Source organism: Crinia signifera, chromosome 3 (genome assembly GCF_055691185.1).
Source record: "Crinia signifera chromosome 3, ASM5569118v1, whole genome shotgun sequence".
In the NCBI taxonomy this organism is placed as follows: Eukaryota; Metazoa; Chordata; class Amphibia; order Anura; family Myobatrachidae; genus Crinia; species Crinia signifera.
In genome coordinates this window covers 171087600-171108467 of record NC_139219.1, presented here as the reverse complement: position 1 = coordinate 171108467, position 20868 = coordinate 171087600, and positions in this window count along the sequence as shown.

The following is a 20868-nucleotide window of genomic DNA, read 5'->3' as shown; positions in this document are numbered from 1 at the left end:
GATTCTGTGCTTCTGCTGTTGCAGCTTGTCAGGATTACACTTTGTTTATGTAGTTCATTTTTGTTTTTTTCTAATGATTGACCATGTCTGGTATATGATTTTCTTGTTAGGACAGCATATATTATTTATGGACTTTAGGGGTGGGCACTGACTACTGACCCACCACTTTTTCGAATTATTATTATTATTTATTTATTTTAGAAAGATTGATTTTCATTCCCCGTACATTACAAATTTGGATGGATTCTGGAGACCTGATGTATTGTTTGAAACAATACAAAAATCTTAATTCTGCAGCACTAATAAACATACCTGTTCCCCATCTTTTCCTGCTGCACTATTACTGTTGAATTAAACACAAACATCAATCTGGTAGATCAATGCTGGACCACAGGTTGACCATCCCTAATTGGCAATCTGATGTTTCAGGAGAACCCTGTTCCCAAAAATGACCGTATAGTATTTGTAATTGTTTCCTCAACACTAATTACTAGTTAGAAACCCATCAAACAGATGGAAATCAGGGTTGGAAATATTATACTTGCACATAAGCTAGCAGATTGCTGGAACGGGTGCCAGAAAGGGTCCTGACAGACTGGCTATTCTCCCTTGTGGGGGTCCACAACCCCCATAGAGGGAGAATAAAATAGGTGGCGAGCCACCGTGCCCGCAGCGTGGCGAGCTCACCAGGGGCTTTGTTGTGCTCGCCATGCTGTCTCGCATGCATGCCAGTCGGGATCATGACTGTCTGAACCCTATACCACACCCGCTGGAACTGAGGGACTCCTATGGATCTCCGGGACTTAGCTGATGATTAGTAAAGTGGATGCTGTGTGTGTCAGAACCAGATTTAGTCATCAGGACTCTAGGCAATACACCAGTTTGGGGCCCCTTACATGATTTGTTGTGCCCAAAGTCCCTATGTGAAATTTCCTGGGCCCAACCAAATAACCCCTAAACTAACTAATAGCAAATGTGCTTAACCAGCCTTAATACAGTGTCCCTAATTACTATAAAGGCAGGCACACATGATGTTCTGTGTGTGTGTATATACACACACACAGAGTATCTGTATATAGATTATATACACACAGATGTAGTCATTTTCAGTTTTGCCATAATGTGCACACACGGGTATAAGCATTGTGACATGAATGTATTCCCTATGGCAGTAAAAACTAAACACAAGAATGACATATATGGCTCTGCAACATTGACAACGTCCTCTCTATTTGAAAGTTTTGATCGCTTTTGACTACTTTAATAGGAATAATCAAAACATTTGTCTTACCTTAGGTATCTCTCCGAATACAGTACAATGGCTGGATGGTGTACCTAAATGACAATTTTAATGACTATGTTGGAATTGTTCAGAGAAAAACAACGTTTAGACATCAAGTGAATAATGATACCCAAATAATTTCAGAAATAATACTGAATAGGGTTTCCCTATGGATATTTGCACTACGTTCAATTCAAAAGAATAGTCACCCTAAGAAATGTAAATATCCTCTTGAGACATTAAAACCGATTATACCTGAGAGACCCAAGTTTATATATGCTGTGCCCCCACTATTAAAGACAAGCTGGTGTCCAGTGCTTTGCGTATGGATGGAAATAGATTTTTGCCTCATTACAATGGGTTGTTTAGATGCAGGGTCTGCAAATTGTGGAAGTCATACTATAGTTCCCACTCTAAAATGACCGATTTCGAGGTCAATGGTAAATATTTTAAAATTGATGATTTTATTATGTCCAACATAAGATATGCAATAAATGCCATTGAATGCACCTGTAATCTCATCTGTGTAGGTAAAACGAAGAGGCAGTTGAAAACCAGATTGGTGACCACACATGAAACCTAGTTAAGGGGTTACAGAGCCACCCCCTTTCAGCCCATTTTAGGGACAAACATGAGATCTTTAAAATGGATTATTAAAAAAAATAGCAGGAACAATAATCTTGATGTTTGCTTAGCCCAAAGGGAAATGCGGTTTATTCATGAATTGAACTCATTGAATTCTCATGAGTTGAATTCAGACTTCGAAGTGGTTTTTAAAGTGATATTTTTTTGTTTCTTGTTTTGTTTATAATAGGTTTTTTTAGTATGTGTTGTAAGTCAAAAGCAGATGGTTCTGTTTTTAATGGAGCCATATGCCAGTCTTGTGCTTAAAGTGTTTGTTTTTTGTTATGTATATAGAGTAATTATTTATTAGTTGTTTATATTATATTGCAGTCATGTGATCAAGACTCTTCGCTACGTTTCCAAACAAAATATATATATGCACAAAACACTCTCGGAGTGCATTCAAACATTAAAGAAGATCTGCATGTGATACCTGGAAATGACACAATGCTGAATTTGGCAAAAGCTGATCACCGCATCCATCTCCTAGCTAACGCTAAAGGCCCACGTATAATGCATTAACCAGCAGGACAGAGCCGGTCACTGCGTCCATCTCCCTGGCAATGCATAGAGGCGCTCGCATCGCACGCCCACTGCGACATGCAGCGATCGCAGCCATTTGCTGAGACTCACTGGGTTGCCATGGAGACTAAATAGAATCAACTTTATTGGCCATGTATGCTTGCGCACATTAGGAATTTTTTGTGGATTTACAGTGCAGCATCAACCAGGGAGGGGGGGACGGACGACATACATATATTAAATTGAGACATTATATGCGGGGAACACATGCCCACCGAGCTGCACAGCACCTAGGCAGCCATCAGCGGCACCACTGGTCTTTGCAGCAGCCAGGTGGGTAATAATATAAGCAGGGACAGTACAATATCATACCCTCCAACATGGCCCATTCCATTAGGTACAAAATGCTCTGTTCCTGGACTTCCCTGCCATTTGCAGCTACAGAAGTGAGGCTCCAGCACAGTCCAAAATTAAAAGAGGGGGAGTCACATCAACTGCCAGTGAGTCCAGGACAGTTATGTTTAGGGTGGCTCCCCTTTTGGGATATTGGACTGTGCTGTAGACCCACCTCTGCAACTGCCACTGGCAAGGAAGTCCAGAAACAGAGCATTTTGTACCTAATGGAATGGTTCATGTTGGAGGGTATGTAATATCACACAGGGAACACATACCCACCATGCTGCACAGCACCTAGGCAGCCATCAGGGGCGCCACTGGTCGCTGAAGCAGCCAGGTGGGTAACAATATAAGCAGGAACAGTACAGTTATCACACAGGGAACATACCCACCGTGCTGCACAGCGCCTAGGCAGCCATCAGCGGTGCCACTGGTCATTGCAGCAGCCAGGTAGGTAACAGTATGGGCAAAGACATCGCAGTTGTAGCAGAGACAGTACAGTTATCACACAGGGGACACAAGGTTATATCTGGTTGAGTGCACAGATCCTAGGCAGCCATTTGCGGCGATATTTGCAGTGGTGATGGTGGTGGGGGGAGTCATTGAGGCCTGGGAAGAGACAGTGACGCCTGTGGCTGGAGTTGGGCTCCCGCATCTGCTGGTGATGGGGGTCAGCAGCTGGGGCCTGATCATTTCCAATGAGTCCGGGGGCCTTTGTTTTGGGGCCGTGGCTGAGCAGTAAGCCAGGGTGTGAGATAGGGGGGCCAAGGCTGGGCCTGCAGTAGGTGCAAGCCAAAGGCTTTATCTCTGCTTGTATCAAGCCATGTTAGGTTACACTGAATATAAATACATCTATCTATATATATTCTCTCTCTCATATATGTAGGTGAAAGTGCACTTTTTGACCAAACAAATTATTTTATTATGCTTCAGATTAAAAAAAAATGTATTACTGGATCTGTAGCACCTTCACAATAGCCCTGCAAGTGTCAGGAGTGATCCGTCCCAAAATTTGACCAGAAAGGAGGGTTCCAAACTTGAGATCTTTCAGTGATCGGCCGGTAGCCACATACCTCAGGGTAGCTGCCAGTCTCTCCTCAGGTTATATTGCCCTCCGCGTGTTTGTGTCCTGCCTCCCAATATAGGGAGTCACCGGGGCCAATAACTCATGGAATGTAGCCTCATCCATCCCCAGGTAGTTGCGGTGGTCCTGTGGGTTGTTGTCCCTAATTTCAGTAAGGAGACACTTGTGAGTGTTCTTTTTCTTAAGCCAGTCCTTTGTCCAGCAGAACATCACCCTCTTCCTTCTCTGAGCGCTGTCAAGTCTTCCCTTTAGAAAGCCATAGGCTAACAAGAGATTATAATGATAGGGATGCATAGCAGAATAGAAGAGGAAAAAGCACTTTGTTCGGGGGAAACAAAGCAGTGTACAGTAGCAAAGTGGAACGCTCGGAATGTATAAACCAGCCTCACTAGCCACAGAGCAGATTGTAGAAAGAATTTCTACATGGCTGCGGTTTATATATAGTAATCCCATCCCACCTGATGAATCACATGTGTACATTGCTGGTAAAAAAAATGTCCTTTCAGATTTATCACATCAGATGGATCACAGTAGGCTAGATTGCATGTGATAACTAGGTACTGCTTTCCTAGCACGGCGCCCGTCTCATTGATTGTATTACTTAAGGCATACAATCAACTCGATGGACCCAATTTTTTAATCTCATGGATCCATAAAATGCATGAGATCCATGAGATAAAAAATCGTGAGCCCCCAATAACCATTGTTAACGCCACCAGCACTATCAACGCCAACCCGAAGCGTGGCTAGCGCAGCGAGCCTGCGAGGGGCGGCGGTGCGCGTCCTCCGACCTTTTCATACCCCCACTATCCACGTCGGTGTGGAGTTGATATTATATAGTGTGGCGAGCCACCGAAGCGTGGCGAGCGGACTACTTTACATGTATTCCGCGTGCGCTCGCCACGCTTCGGGCTCGCTGCGCTCGCCACACTATATAAAATCAACTCCACGCCGACGTGGATAGTGGGGGTATGAAAAGGTCGGAGGACGCGTACCGCCACCCCTCGTGGGCTCGCCACGCTTCGGGTTGGCGTCAATAGTGGGGTGGCGTTAACAATGGGGGGGCCATTTCACCCATGAGGGAGGGTAAGCAATTAAAATTGGGGTTTTGGGGCCTTTTTACATTGATTCCAATGTAAAAATCTCGTCGATTCCAATGTAAAAAAAAATCTCATTGATTCCAATGTAAAAATCTCGTCGATTGCATCATCTAATGCATCTTATGCCGCACAAACACATAAGATGCTTGAGATATCAGCCCCACACATACAATCTAGATTGTGGGTGCCGTGCTAGGAAAGCAGTACCGATAAATCTTTTTTTTCAGCAGGAACTCCGTTCCTGAGCCTCTTATTAAATATGACCTCATCAGGAACTAGGTTCCTGAACCTGTTCTGGACCAATATGTTCTTTCCATAACATAAGTTTTATAAGTCACCTATGAGTGCCTTTGTTTATAAATACAATATATACATCTCCCTCTAATTTTATTTATTAGATCTGCCTCCAGACCCGGAGTTCCTGGACCTAGGTTTTTTCCGTCCTATCAGTAGTTGGTCCTAGATGCACCTTGATAAAGATCCATTAAGGATCGAAACGCGTCGGTGGAGACCAACTACTGATAGGATGGAAAAAACGTGGACGGGAAAAACGGGGCCCCATTGGCCTCGTCCACCTACATAACAGCTCAGTTTCCAGTTTATGCCGGTCCTATACAGTTAAGTGGCTCCAGTGTGTGTTTTTTGCTTTTGTAAACACTTTGTTATAAATAAAGGATACTTGTTTTTAATTAATACAGTATCCATAGTGTATACATTTTTTTCATCTTCTATGGGATAATACCCTATCTTTCCTTGGAGGAAGAAACAAGAGGAGAAAGACCCACCTTACATGCAATCAAAATTACAGTCCTGAGTGAATAATTTGATTAGGGGGATTTACCCCATCATATGTACATCAACTACGGTATCATATACACCATATATGGTGTGATATGTGCTGTTAAAGTATAGATCCTTTGAGTGTCTCTTGAAGGGGGACAACCCCCATACCAAAGTCACTTGATATACTGCTTATTTACTGTGATTTGAACGTATTTAAATTGGCTATAAAGTCAAACAGTATTGGGGGAAATGGTACTACTCAAAATATTATTATCAACAAACACTTTTAACTTGAGAGGTATATATTGGTTTATATGGGGTTCTCACGGATAATTAAGGATATATCTTTATTATTAGCACATACAAATAATGAATTAACCACAATGTTGTGGTCTAAACACTCCTTCACTAAATACTGTACCTATATAGTACATTAATAAAAAAAAGGGGATATGAGAAACAAGAAAAATATTACTCTTATCACTTTTATACTTTATACACTAATATGCACTTATAATGTTAAGGGCAGAAATGTCTAGGTTAAAACAATCTTTCATTAAATAAGGTACAAATATAATATATTAATAAAATAGTCTAGGTAAGATTTTAAAAGATAGCACGAAATGGGAAGGTTAGTTATTTATTTACTTATTAAGTTATTCATTCCTCTGTATGTCCTTTTCTTATTTAAAGTAGACTACCTAGGAACCGAAAAGGGGGAGAAAGGGAGAGGGGAGATAGGGTCGCCAAGAAAGAATATGAGACAATTATGCATAATGGGTTGACGTAGAAAATGGGAAAGTTTGCTATGTATTTATTGTTGTGAAAATATGTACATGTCTTGTTTAAATGTTGTACGTTGATTGTTTGTACGTATATAAATTTTTGAATAAAGACGAGTAAAAAAAAAAAAGATATTATCTTTGTTGAACATCTGCAGTGGACACCTTTTCAATCAAGTGGAAGTTGCTTCTGGGTTATGTGTTTTCCCTCTGATAGGTTGTATCTTAAAGAAGATAAGAGAGGATCAAGTAGAGGCGATAGCGATCCTTCCCTTCTGGTTAAGAAGAGCATGGTTCCTGACAGCTTTGAAAATGGCACTACAAAAACCTTGGACTCTACCCATCAGTGCGGACTTTTTGCACCAGGGTCCATTTTATAGTCCAGATCCAGCAGGATTATGTATGAAGACATGAAAATTGAAAGTATTCTGTTGAAATAAGGATTATAACATTAAGTAATCCAGGTTTTATTACAAGCAAGAAAATAGTTTATTCTCTGGCATATTATAAGATAGGGCAAAGATTTATCATCTGGGGGGATCCTCAGAAAATGTCACTAACTCTTCAACAGCGCAGGTCTTATGGTTCATGTCTCACTAGGTCTATCAGTCTCTACTATTAAAGGATAGATAGTGGCCCCAAGTGTATTACTGGGCAGGAGATTGGTGGAAGACAGACTGATTAAGAAATTATGCAAAGCCATTAAGAGAATGCGTCCACCCAATACATTTTTTGTGGCTCCTTGGCATTTGAACTTTTTTCTGAACTCTCTAATTAAATCATTCAAACCATTAATAGAGTCGGTTCTCAAATTCCTGACCTGGGAGTAGTAATTACATCTGTAAGAGGAGTTGTATCAAGCTTCAAAAAGTGACAAAGTGGAGAGTGATCTCCATTTTGTCATTATTTGAGGCTTGATACACCTGGCCCTATGAGATATCAGCCCTATACATGGAAGAACCATACCTAAATATATCGCCAGATAAAGTGGTGCTGAGAACTCATTCTGACTTCCTTACTAAAGTACTTGTGGAGGAAGAAAAAGTACTCTTTTTTGGGGGGGCACAATGTAATGAATTTTTAAAACTTAACATTTTTATTAGTACAATCAATTATTAAAAATGACATACACACAAAGATAAAACAGATACAGTGACGCTTGAGAAGTGTCACAGAGAGTCCACACAACCAATAATAAGTGTGTGTTTTTTTTACCTAAGAATTTCTCAGGGATATCACAAAAACACCACTAATTATAGATTACTTTGTGTGTGTGTGTGTTATCTAAAATATATTTTCCCAGCACTCAGGAATCCATTACAATTTGGCAACATCATCAAGAGCTATCAGAGGGTGCTCACCTAACACATCCTGTAGGCATTAGTCTGGGTATATCACTGTGAATGTACCAGTCATTCATGTATGTTAGGTTGTTTGCGCAATTAAGTAATTACCTCAATTATAAACTTTTATGCACCATTGTTGCCTTTACCTTATGTTTGTAAAAAAAATCTTTGCAAAACTGCTAAAATATACTGCTTTAACATTGTATATTTGCTATAAGGGATACATAATTTATCCCCTTCACTATTTCAGTCTCTAAAAATTCTTCTGTATCACCTCCACATATACCCTCATTATTGGATTCAGGTTAAGGTAGATTAAGGGTTGGCATGAATAGGTTGTGAAAGGTAACCCACACTATGTCCAGGACTGCTGCTTGTAATCATGGTGTGGGCCACAACTCTCACAAGTGAGCGGGTCCCCTGTAGTTCAGGGTAGAAATGAAAGGCAGCATCTGCTTTCCCTGATCATAAAGGAATAGGGGCCCTGTTGGTAAAAGCCAGCACAGATCTGGGATGAGAGTACTCCCATGAATAGTGTGATAAACAGGTATGAATGTTGTTTCATGAATCCGGTAATATGCTGATGCTCACCACTTGCCTGCAGGTATAGGTGGCCAGTGAGCGAAACATCAATGGAAAGAAGGCACCCCACAGACAGGAAGAAGTGGAGAAAAGTAGGGGCAAGAATCTTCTTTTTACCTGTTATGGGTTGAGCGGTGCTGCAGCATGCAGAACCCCTGAAGGGAAAATAAATAAGTGACAGTGGGCCTTATTCTGATCGGAGCGGCCAAACGTGCGTACGTTCGCTAATAACGTACGCTATCCGCACGCGGCCGTTGGGGTTAAGTCCACCCACAACTCAGCCGCATACGTACGGCCAGAAACAACGTCGAAGGGGAGTGGCGTACAAATGTGCGTACGCCAACGTACACGGACGGGCCAGCCCTTACACTCCGACAACTGGCGTACAATTGAGCGTACACCACCGTTTACGGACGTCTCTCGTCCGTCTTCCCACCGACTTCTTGCGGCTATCTGAGCGTACGCCAGCTTGCACGGACGGGTCCCTATAGTTTTCAATAGAAAAGTCAGCTTATGTCACCGCTCGTGAGAGTGAGCGTACGTCCGTGTACGCTGACATACCCTTCACATATATGGACCTGCAAATCTTGCCTTTCAACTATAATTATGAAAATTAATTAATTGATTGAATTAATTAATGTGCAAAATAGTGGGCATGGGCTTAAAACATTGCTGAAACATCCTTTGTAGGTGTTAGATGTGGTTTATGTTATTGTATCATAAATACAAAACCTATGTTTGTATTAGAGTGAACACGTTGACACATGTCGACTTGTGTAGATTGAGTGTGCTACTGTGTAAAGTCTATGAAAGCACGTAGTGAATGTGTCTAACTGTTTAACAAATACCTACCTTAGCATATATAAGCAGGTCTTAAAAAGATTCTTACCTTAAATTAAACAAACCTTTAAATGTAGAGAAGTATGGAAAGATAAGCTTCCAATGTGTTTGAGTGCTGTGTGTGGCTTGCAGGTAGTGAAATCATGGTTTGGACTTAATAGACTGCAGCATTGGTTATTACATTCAGGTGTATGTGTTTGGTAGTAAGCAGCGTAAATTAGCAAACCCAGGCCCACGCTGGCATGCGGTATCTGTAGGGGTGGTTTGAGATGGCGGTTGGCGGCCGCCTGTTTTGTGTCCGAAATGAACGGTGCTGTAGGCGATCGTGCGGTAGTAGCACCGCTCATTTTTGGTGCACACCCCCGTGTACGCCCATATTTACGCCCATTTTCCCTCATTATTTCGGCCGCTCCCCTCTTCATGCCCCTATGCCGCCCCCAATGCCCGTACACTCGCGTATAGGTTTTTTCGCACGTAGAGACCCGTCCGTAAGCGTTGTGGAGTGGTCGCGCCTGCGCATTAGCGAATGTACGCATGCGCAGATCATAAAAAACACCGGGACGTCCGCGTACGGCCCGGCCGCTCCAACCAGAATAAGGCCCAGTATCCTGCAGGTACCTGACAGTGTCTGCCACACTATATTGCAGACACTGGGCGGTATTCAATGAGGCTGATTCGCCATGTTTTTATGGCAATTTTGTGCTGTAAGGCGAATTTTTGACTAAAACGGTGAATCACCCTATTCAATGACCAGATGGCGAATACATTTCAAGGTTTTTTCGCCATGATTCACCGAGTAGCAATCGCTATCTTTTTATGGAGAAGTGGAATGTGAACTTTTAAAATAAAGTGTTTTGTTTTTTACATTTGGTGTCAAAAAATCAGGAATTTTATTCTGAGGAGGGGCATGCAGGAGTTAAAATTTGCCGGTCAGGGGCAGCGAGCCCCTGACTCGTTGAATACTGGAGCCGGCGATGCTCCGGAACGCGGCGAGCAGTGGCGAATGTGCAGCGAATCCTAAACAGGATTCGCTGCACATCGCCAAAATGCTCATTGAATACTGCCCACTGTGGGTCTGCGTGCCATGGCCAGATAAGGCTCTCAGCGTGTGAATACACTGTTTACTGGGAGCCGTGGAAGGTAGAGCTTACAGGAGTTGGGTGCTAATTAGTTAAATCATGCTGCGTGCAGCGGGACTGTGAGAAGTGGTCAGGGGTCAAATGGCTGTTTCGCAAACTTGATTCATCAGTTCTCTTTTTCTTCCTCCACAAGGACTAGTTATATTTACTCTCTGGGGAGATAAAATGTACCCAGGTACTTTATTATAACAATTGTGGATTTAAAGATGGAATACTGTGATTTTGATCTCAAAATCTGTGCGATAAACTTTTACACCGTTGCTTTCCCACTTCCCCATTCCCATCTGTAATATTCCTTACTAAAGTAGTTTCAGCATTCGATTTGAATTAATAGATTATACGGTACTTGTGTAGTTTCATGGCGCCACTTACGTAGTCAGCGTAGTGTTCCTGTCAGCATCAGCGTAGTGTTTCCACGGGCAGCGTAGTCAGCATCAGCGTCGTGTTCCCGCAGCCAGCGTAGTCAGCTTGTGTCTGCGACTGTGTGTACATTCGCGCCTAACTGTAGCTTACGCAGTTAGTGTAGACAGTCAGCGTTGTGTCAGTGCTTATTACATTGTGTGGGAACCATTGACCATTTTTAACCTGCCTGACATGACAGGTGTGAATGTGTTCCTGAAACACCACTATCCACGTTCATAGCCCCACTATCCACGTCGGCGTGGAATTGATTTTATTAAGTGTGGCGAGTGCAGCGAGCCCCGCAAGGGGACTCGTAAAACGGGCCCGAAGCATGGTGAATACACGAGTATTACTTGACCCCTCGCTGTGATTCGAGCTCGTTTTAAGCTGTGCTCATCACTCTTCGGGCTCGCCACACTTTATAAAAACAACTCCATGCCAACGTGGATAGTGGGGATATAAACACGTCGGGAGGACGCGTCCCGCATGCGCTCACCATGCTTCGGGCTGACGTGGATAGTGGGGGTTTGAAATGGAGGCATTTGCCAGTATGTAACATGGAGCAAATGTGTCCTTTATTGTGCATGAGACGCACTTGCGCCCACACCGCCCCCTCTGTGCACAAGATGCACGTGCTACCGAACCCATAACCCTGACCATCTCACTGAAACGGACACGGGCAGGGTTGCCGTACCCTGCCACAAGAATTACTGAGACGCTTGTGCGATACAGAGTGTATGAGACGCTCGTGCGTCTCAGACAGATGGAGCGCCTCTCCGCCGGCGACCACCAGTGCAGTGGATCTGGCGGTTACTGGCTCTGTGTGAGAGGCGCTCAATAGGCTTGCCAGGGACACTGGGGACAGAGCTGCAGCTCGCGGGGACAGAGCTGCAGCTCGCGGTGACAGTACGTGACTACGCTGCCTGACGGGGACACTACGCTGAGTATGCAGGGCTGCCGCTGGGACACTACGCTAACTACGCATGGCTGCCATTGGGCTTCGCTGACAGCATAGCGTTAGGTGGCGCCGTGAAACTACACAAGTAAGATTATACTGCCTGCTTTAAATCCTGAGCCTAATGACAGGTTGGAAAAAAGAAGACTTGAATAAGTAGGATTTGGTCAGGGGGATACTAGGGGATAATAGGAGAGACTAAATGACATTAGAAAATCTAAACATTTATTCATCATTCCAGAAGGAATTGGGAAAGGTTTTGCTCCCACAAAGCAAACTATTTCAAGATGGATCAAAGACCCTATTGCATTCACATGCAAGAATGAAGGATAAGATGTCCCAATTGTAATCAAGGCACAGGTGACCAGGGCTATGGCTACGTCATAGCCCTGGTCTACAGCATGATGGTCGACAGTCATTAGGTCGACATGGGAAAAGGTTAACATGGGTCAATGTCAACATGGTTCTAGGTTGACAGGTCGTTAGTTTGACAGGTCATTAGTCAACAGTCAAAAGGTTAACATGGGGTTTTTCACAGTTTTTTTGAGCTGACATGTGCCGACAGGCGGTATTTCATGCCCTACCATCCAACAGGGCGTGGTGGGAGAATAAAATAGTGTGGCGAGCGTAACGAGGCACCACGCCCGATGCATCACGAGCGCAGCGAGGAGATGCGGTGCACTTTAAACTGTGTCCATGTCGTCTGTGTTCACATTCAGGTAAAAAAAACTGAAAAACCCCATGTCGACCTTTGGACTGTCGACCTACACATTGTCAAACTAATGACCTGTCGAACTAATACACTTTCGACCTAGAACCATGTCGACCTTTTCCCGTGTCGACCGAATGGTGTTGACCTGTTGACCATCATGCTGTAGACCAGGGGTGGCCAAACCTGTCCTCAAGATCTACCAATGGTGCATGTTTTCCAGGCAACCTGTGGATCTATAGTAGGAATGAATGCAGCCTGTTTTAAAATGTTACCGTTAGTAATTACTACAGCTGTGCACCAGCTAGGTAACCTAGAAAACGTGGACCGTTGGTAGATCTCGAGGACCGGTTTGGCCACCCCTGCTGTAGACCAAATGATCCCAACCCGCGAGGAAGGCACAGACGTCTATAAAGGACCTCGGCGAAGCAGCAACCAGGTCCTCAAGTTGGTGCAATCGTTTTTTTTATTTTTATTTTCCAGTATTTGGGAGCATATAACATATTGTCATTTGCTCCCATACAATATTAGATTTTTTCCCCTACTAGCATTGTGGGTTGGTTGGAAAGATAATCTCTCTAGGTGTAATATAGGATTTGTTTTGTTCATGTGATACAGAATTCTAGAGTCATGCCAACATGATTAGATAGAAAATTTGCCAGAATGAATTTTGTGCGTGTGCTTAATATAAGTACATAGAGGGGTATTCAGACATTGCCGTTGTTTTATCATATTCAATATTTTTAACTTATCATTTTGTTCGGCATTCGAATTTCTTTTTCGCATGCGAAGTTTTCGCATATTCTAACTTTATAAGGTGCGTTACACCCCTCTGCGAAATCTGGCCAATCACGCGATGTGAGGGCATATATTTTTCGCTTTCCCGCCCTTATTTTGCATATATAAGTTTTCGATCTGCGTAGTCATATGCCATTTTCATGTCAGACGCGGAGGAGTTACCATCGGCAGAGCGGCCTACAGCTCCAAGAACATCGCGGGACAAGAGCCGGTCTACACGTGCATACGGTGGTGAGAGTTTCCATGTATTTGTGGTGCAGTGTTGTTTTTAATTATGTTTTGCATTTTGCGATACGCTGGTTTATGTTTGTTTATTTGTACTGGTATAAATGTATTTGTGTGTTTGACCTTTGCAGTTTCCAGGATGTCTCAGTGGGCTTTGGGGGGGGTATGTTTGTCTGCCTGCAGTGGTCTCCTCACAGGGCGCTGCACTTGCTGTCTCTTGAGCATGTTTTCAGATGTCCTTTTAAACCTATTGGCTGCTGGATCAGTGCTGCTGGATAAGTTTAATGCAAATCTGTGGTGTCTCAGTGGGCTTTGGGGGGGGGGGGGGGGTGGTATGTTTGTCACATATTTAAGTAATGGATCTATGGAAATTACATGAACACATGAAAAATGAAATGAACACACACAAAAAAACAAACCTAAAATAGAGAAAAAAAAGACGCATTTTTAACATGTGCCAAGTTAACGCGGCAGGAAAAAAGCGCAATAAAAATCGCGAAAGGCATCCTCAGAGAAAGTGAAAAAACATAGAAAAATGAAGAGTGAATAAGCGAAATCATACTACAGTGAAAGATACACTGATATAACAAAAACGCGAAATGATAAATTCATCAGTTTTCACAAGAAAAGGTTGAAAGAAACAAAACATTTACAAAATTCGAAAATTACAAAACAAGTGAAAAATCAATGTGTGAATACGCAATAACAATTAGAAACCGGGGAAAAAAAGTGAAGAGATTCCGCACAAAAACCCTTAACGCCCAACTCTGAATACCCCCATAATCCTTTAACCATGTAGACCTATCAAGATAAATCGGTACTTATGTATTATCTGGGCTCCCATGTTAAATGCACCCTATTTTTTCATACCCCTACTATCCAACTACGCATGGAGTTGATTTTATATAGCGCAGCGAGCCACCGTGCCCGAAGCGTGGCGGTCTCATAAGAAAAACGGGAGCCCAGATATTACATAAGTACCGATAAATCAATATCTTAGTTAAATGAAAATATATAGTACAATGTATTAGAACTCAGAATTGTTTACTGTGCTGGTGATGACAATATATATGACCAAAGGACAAACAGCTTTGTTCTATATAAACATAATATATAATATTTTTGAATGGTACCTGGATTACATTAGTAACCACTACATACTTTTGCAGTATTCAAATTGTTACCACAAGAGGTCACTTTAGGACCAATTTTTTTCTGTTTCAAAAACATTTATTCCAGGAATAGGAAATAAACTAATGGGAACACATTTTACAAATGTAACACAAATGTAACACAACAAAGGGTATATATATCTAAATATATCTATCTATATAGATAGATATATATCATATATATATATATATAAAAATAAAAAAAACAATATATATATATATATATATATATATATATATATATATATATATATATATATATATATATATATATAGACATTGTAGGGGCTCTGCACACACTAAATTAACTGATAATAAATAGTGGAGATTTGGTTCATGAATTGATCAATGCATTTAAGCCTGCAGCCCCCTTCACGGGACCCCACTTTTCTGCAGGTCCTAACAGTATCGCTGAAAATGGCTACAATACACATAGCTATCACATCAATGTTTGATTCCAGGCATGCTATCTGGTCTGAAGCTCACAGCACACTTTGCTTTTATAGGTGAGCAGCTACCAACACACCTGTCACTAATCATCTAGGGAAATGGTTAACATAAGCTATGGAATCTTAGTTAAAAACAGGGTGCATGAGAGAATGTGACCACAATAAGACTAATTAAAAATTGTTATCTAATAAACAATATATACACTTAACATTGTTTATTAGATACATTTTTTTTTTAATTATATCTTCTCAATCAGGGATTGTTTTTATGCTTAATTTTTTATTATTATATCATCTATTATTATGTGTTATTTTGATACCCCCGGGAGGTTTATGTATGTTATTTATTTATGCTGATTAAAATGAATGTATACATTTAATGAACAAGGTATACATTTATTTTTAGATAACATTACTCCCAAGGCAGCATTCTGTCATTGGGGGGTATGCAATCCGGGATCACGGCTGTCGATCCCCGCCGACAGCCGCAATCCTGGCCCGTTTGCGGTCAGATCGACCGCATAACGACAGACGGGATTCAATGTCCCGCCTGCCGATGGGCACATAGGAGGCGTGGCAGCAAAAACGGCCATGGATTGTCGATCTGCGGCCTGGATCATGACAATCCACGGCCATTATCGGCAGAACGGGCCCGACAGCTTCTAAAGTCAATGCTGTCGTTAATGACAGCATTGAATAAATAGCTGCAACTATTTACCATGTCGGAAACAGTGGCGGCACATTGCATACCCCCCTTTGACTTTATGATGATGACATTTTGACTGTCCGTTGCATAATTGTCATCAGTTTAATCAACTTATGATAGATGTTACAAAGTTATATGTTAGTTGCCTTGTAGATCAGTGGTTCGCAAATTCATTCCTCAGGATCCCAAACAGTTCATGTTTTCCAGGTTTCCTCATAGACTCACAAGTGAATAATAGGTCCATACACACTGGGCGACTATGCCCAGCATGTATGGACAGCGATGATGCCAATCACCGCTGCGGGGAAAGCCGCTCAATGCATACACTCTGAGCGGCTTTCCCCCTGCCCGACAGTGGAGGGGGGAGGACGGCTTTGCATAGCGCAGAGCTATGCAAAGTCGTCCTGAAAGCCACTCATCTGCTGGTATAGCCAGCAGATGAACGGCTTTCCCGGCGATGATGCGGGTGTGCGCAGCAGTGCTCATCGCCGGGGCATACACACTGGGCGGCATTGAGCTGAAAGACGCTCAAACTGGGTGTTTTGAGCGACTTTCAGCTCAAAGTCGCCCAGTGTGTATGGGCCTTAATCAGTAGATTTTTTTAAAATGTGTCAATGAGTAAATGACTAAACCTTTGCAGCTGATTAGTGACATAGAAAACGTTTACGGAAGGCCTGGCCAACCTGTGGCTCTCCTGCCATTGTGAAACTACAAGTCCCAGCATGCTTCGCCACAGTTTTGCTATTAGAGAATACTAAAACTGTTGCAATGCATGCTGAGATGTGTAGTGTCACAACAGCTGGAGAGCCACAGGTTGGCCAAGTCTGGTTTAGGGCTACTGAGAACAGAGTTTGAGAAAAACTTTTCTAGTGACAAAATGACAGATATTTCAAGGTGCATTTCTAAGGAATTCAGGAAAAAGCCCTGAACACATGAGAGCAAATTTGACATTAATGGGTTTATCCTTTAATTTTGTTACTTTGCAGTAACAAAGACTGAAACATTGGCTGAGATACTGTTTTCAAAGGGCATTCCATTTCAGTAGGAATTTTCTTACAAGTCTGTGGTTAAACATAACAAGACACATATGTCACATTGTGTAAAATGCCTTGTATCATTTTTCACAACGTGACATATGTGAACAATGTGACATAGCCCACCACAGAGGCCAGAGAGAGCACCAGTCTGTCACAGGGGACTGGAATACTTACATTTTCCAAAAAGCAACTAAGCAGATTGCTGAATGGAGAGCTTGTGAGGCTATTGTTGGTAGGAAAGAGGCCTGAGGTAAGAGTTAGCAAGGAACTGAGATGGTTGACATTATAACAGCAGTGTATTACAGAGTATAAAATTACTGTATGATAATGTGTGCCACTACTATAGCTAAACTACTGTACATATCAGAGAAAGCAGGGCAGGGACACACAGAAGGCAGGTCCCAGGGTGCAGGACTCAGTGACTGCAGTTGCCATTGTGGTGATACACCGAGTGGGAGTAGATCTGGCGTTGGGTATAGGCTGTTGAAGGTATGCCTGATTCTCTCAGGTGTCTCCTGCGTGGGAGCAGCCATGTTGGATACCAAGGTTGCTCCAGTCCCTCTCCAGGGATTCTCTCAGGAAATCCTGTGCGTTCTGCCCTTATAAAAAGGGGCTCGGCCTATGACTCCGTGCCAGCTTCAAGTTACCTTCTGGAGTAAGGTTCTCTGGCTTAGTGCTCCTGTGGTTACCATTGCCTATCCTGATGTTGTTCCTGCTTGGTGTGCCAGAGTGGTTCCATCTTTCCTGTCATGCCAGCCAGGTTGTCACAGGGGTTCAGCATTGTCCGTGCCGGGGTACAGTATCTGCACCTGTCAGTACTCCGCACAGTGTTCTTCAGCATCGTTTCCAAGTCACCAGTTTGCACAGTGTTCTTCAGCATTGTTTCCAAGTCACCAGTTTGCACAGTGTTCTTCAGCATCGTTTCCAAGTCACCAGTTTGCACAGTGTTCTTCAGCATTGTTTCCAAGTCACCAGTTTGCACAGTGTTCTTCAGCATAGTTTTCAAGTCACAAGTTTGCACAGTGTACTTAAACATCGTTTCCAAGTAGTTATCTCAGTGTTGTCTCAAGTCACAGATACTAAGTACAGTATTCTTTAGTCTCAGTTTCTAATCACAGTTGCAAAGTCTTCAGAGTTCTTTAGTCTCGTCTTCTAATTAGTTTTTACAAATTCTTCACAGTATTTGTCAATATCATTCCGCAAACCATCATCGTAAGTCTTTACAGTATTCCTCCAGTCATATATATAGTGGCAGATGCTCAATTTGTTTAGTAATACCACTTAGGTGCATGAGAGGGAGGGGTTAATACTGAATAAGTAAAATAGACATGCTTTCCTCCACCTCACTGAATGGTATTAGTAACCAATCTTGAACACTACATGCTAATAGAATTCAGAGATATTGGTTACATATACCTGCGCAGGTGTATGATATGCCCCCAAGCCATCGTCAAGGCTTCTCTGTATATTGGGGGTCCCCAGGGCTACATCTAGGTGCAGGGTGCGCACACCCCAAAAGACTGGCATAAGCTAGAAAGCCCAGGGTGGCACACCAGTGAGATACCATAGTGCTAATAAATATTAGTGATAGGAAGCCAAAGCTATATATATATATATATATATATATATATATATATATATATATAGAGAGAGAGAGAGAGAGAGAGAGAGAGAGAGAGAGAGAGAAATTAAATTAAAATATTAAAGAAATAGTGTTAAGGTGTGTACACACTTGTACAATTTAGACCAGGCATGTCCAAAGTCTGGCCCGGGGGCCAATTGCGGCCCGTGCTGTCATTTCAAGCGGCCCGCAGCCTGGGGAGGGGGGCAGCAAGGGGGTAGCTTGCTCCCGTAACATGCAGAGCGGAGGAGGGCAGCAGCGGCAGCCCAAGCATCTCCTGTCCTTGCAGTGCCTGCTTTGCCTCTACTTCCTCTGGCTCACACAAGGGGCTGGGAAACATGCAGAGTGGGGGACATACAGTGAAGGAGGGTCAGGCTGGGGGACATACAGTGAATGGAGGCAGTGATGGCCATTCAGAGAAGGGAGAGCAGGGGCAGGCTGGGGGAAATACAGTGAATGGGGGCAGAGTGGGGGTCATACAGTGAATGGGAGTCATACAGTGAAGGAGGGTCAGGCTTGGGGACACACAATGAATGGAGGCATTGATGGACATTAAGAGAAGGGGGGGGGGGGCAGGCACCCATTCACTCTGTCCCCCATACAGTGAATGGGGGACATAAAGTGAAAGAGGGACAGACTGTGGGACAGAGTGAATGGGGGCAGAGTGTGGGACCATTCTGATGGGATTAATGAGTCAAAGAATGTCAGGCTGAATGGTCGGCCCCCCACATTTACACTTCACCAAATCTGGCCCTCGTCGCAAAAGGTTTGGACACCCCTGTTTTAGACTATATTACAATTTAGACTATGTATACTATGTTAGACTATCTGCATACTATTTAGACTATATAGTGCAGATCTGCACTATATAGTCTATGCAGCCAAGACTTTCTGGCTGCGATACGGGAGCGCGCATCGGGATCACATTGGGATCGCAAGGGATAAAACCCATACAATCTGCATGAGATCCAGATGAGATTTTGACTATATAGTCAAATCTCATGCACATTGTACAAGTGTGTACACATCATTAGTGAGTAAAAGAAAAAAAATGTACCAAGTGTTAATATAATGTAGGGGTGTGCCCTGTGCCGCACTAAAGCCACCCAGTTCAACCAGTCCAGGGGCACCGCACCCTACACCACCGTTACCCTAAATTGGTATTTCTCCAAACTCATCTTCTAAGTTCCAGCATACAAGTCTTCCAGTATTCTTATCATTGTATCCAAACCACAGTCTGCAAGTCTTCATGTTACTCCATATTGACTTTATCCTCGGTCTGCTGTTCTATATTGATCCGGCTCCAGTTTATGTCCAGTATCCTCCACAAACTATCAGTATCCTTCTATGCATGTGATCATTGAACTGTACTGCAAGATTCTTTTATTAAACCGTCAAAATATTATTGGGTTCTCCTCAGTTTCATCCAGTATCCTCCAGTCTCTCTACATGAGAAGGCACTAAATACGGCTGCCAAGTTTTCACCACAATCCCACCACCACGTCCTCAGCTCCTCCTTTCCTGCCTGTCTCACAAAACTTCCCAAGTGTGACAAATAGGCCCCTATAAACTTTAATAGAGACTGAAATGTATGAAAAGTTGTCTTTAACGCTTTTCTTGATCTTGCATATGTACAACAAAGTCTAAGTGGAACATACTGTACAGTAGTTTAAAGATATATTTGATAAACTGTGGAATTAGCATGGGAGAAGTATGCTGCACAATGACTTTTACTTTCAGGGTAATGAACTGCAGCATGGCTAAATACCAAATTATGTCAAACCTATTGTCACAATTCAAGAATAGGTTGATTCATGATCCTGCTTCTCAATTCTAATGGTGAGATTTACCAACAACTCTTGAGTTACCAGTGGCATACCATGTATTTTGGAGTATTCGGTCACATCCATGGATGGGTTGATAGATGTTTACCTGTATTGTGAAATTGCCTAAAACTCAGCACAGAGGTGCAGAGTCTGATGTACCAGTGGTGTACAATCAGAATCAGAAGGTTTGGGCGTCATTGCTCCTGACACACAGGTCACAGCCCTCTGAATTGGGTTCCAAGTATAGGAGATGGTATAGACTGGAGTCAATATAGGTTAAGGTTATTTGCTGTGACTGTATAATTATGAAGACCTAGACTATCTCCTCCATATTCCCTCCTACCTTCCCCTTACTCCAGTTTCATAGCTTATGTGTGCCCTGACCTGTCAATGCTCTAGCTATAAAAATAAACTGATTCTACACATTGCATGCGCAGATAAATTTCAGATCGCTAACTCTTGAAAGACGCCACACCACCCGAATCGCC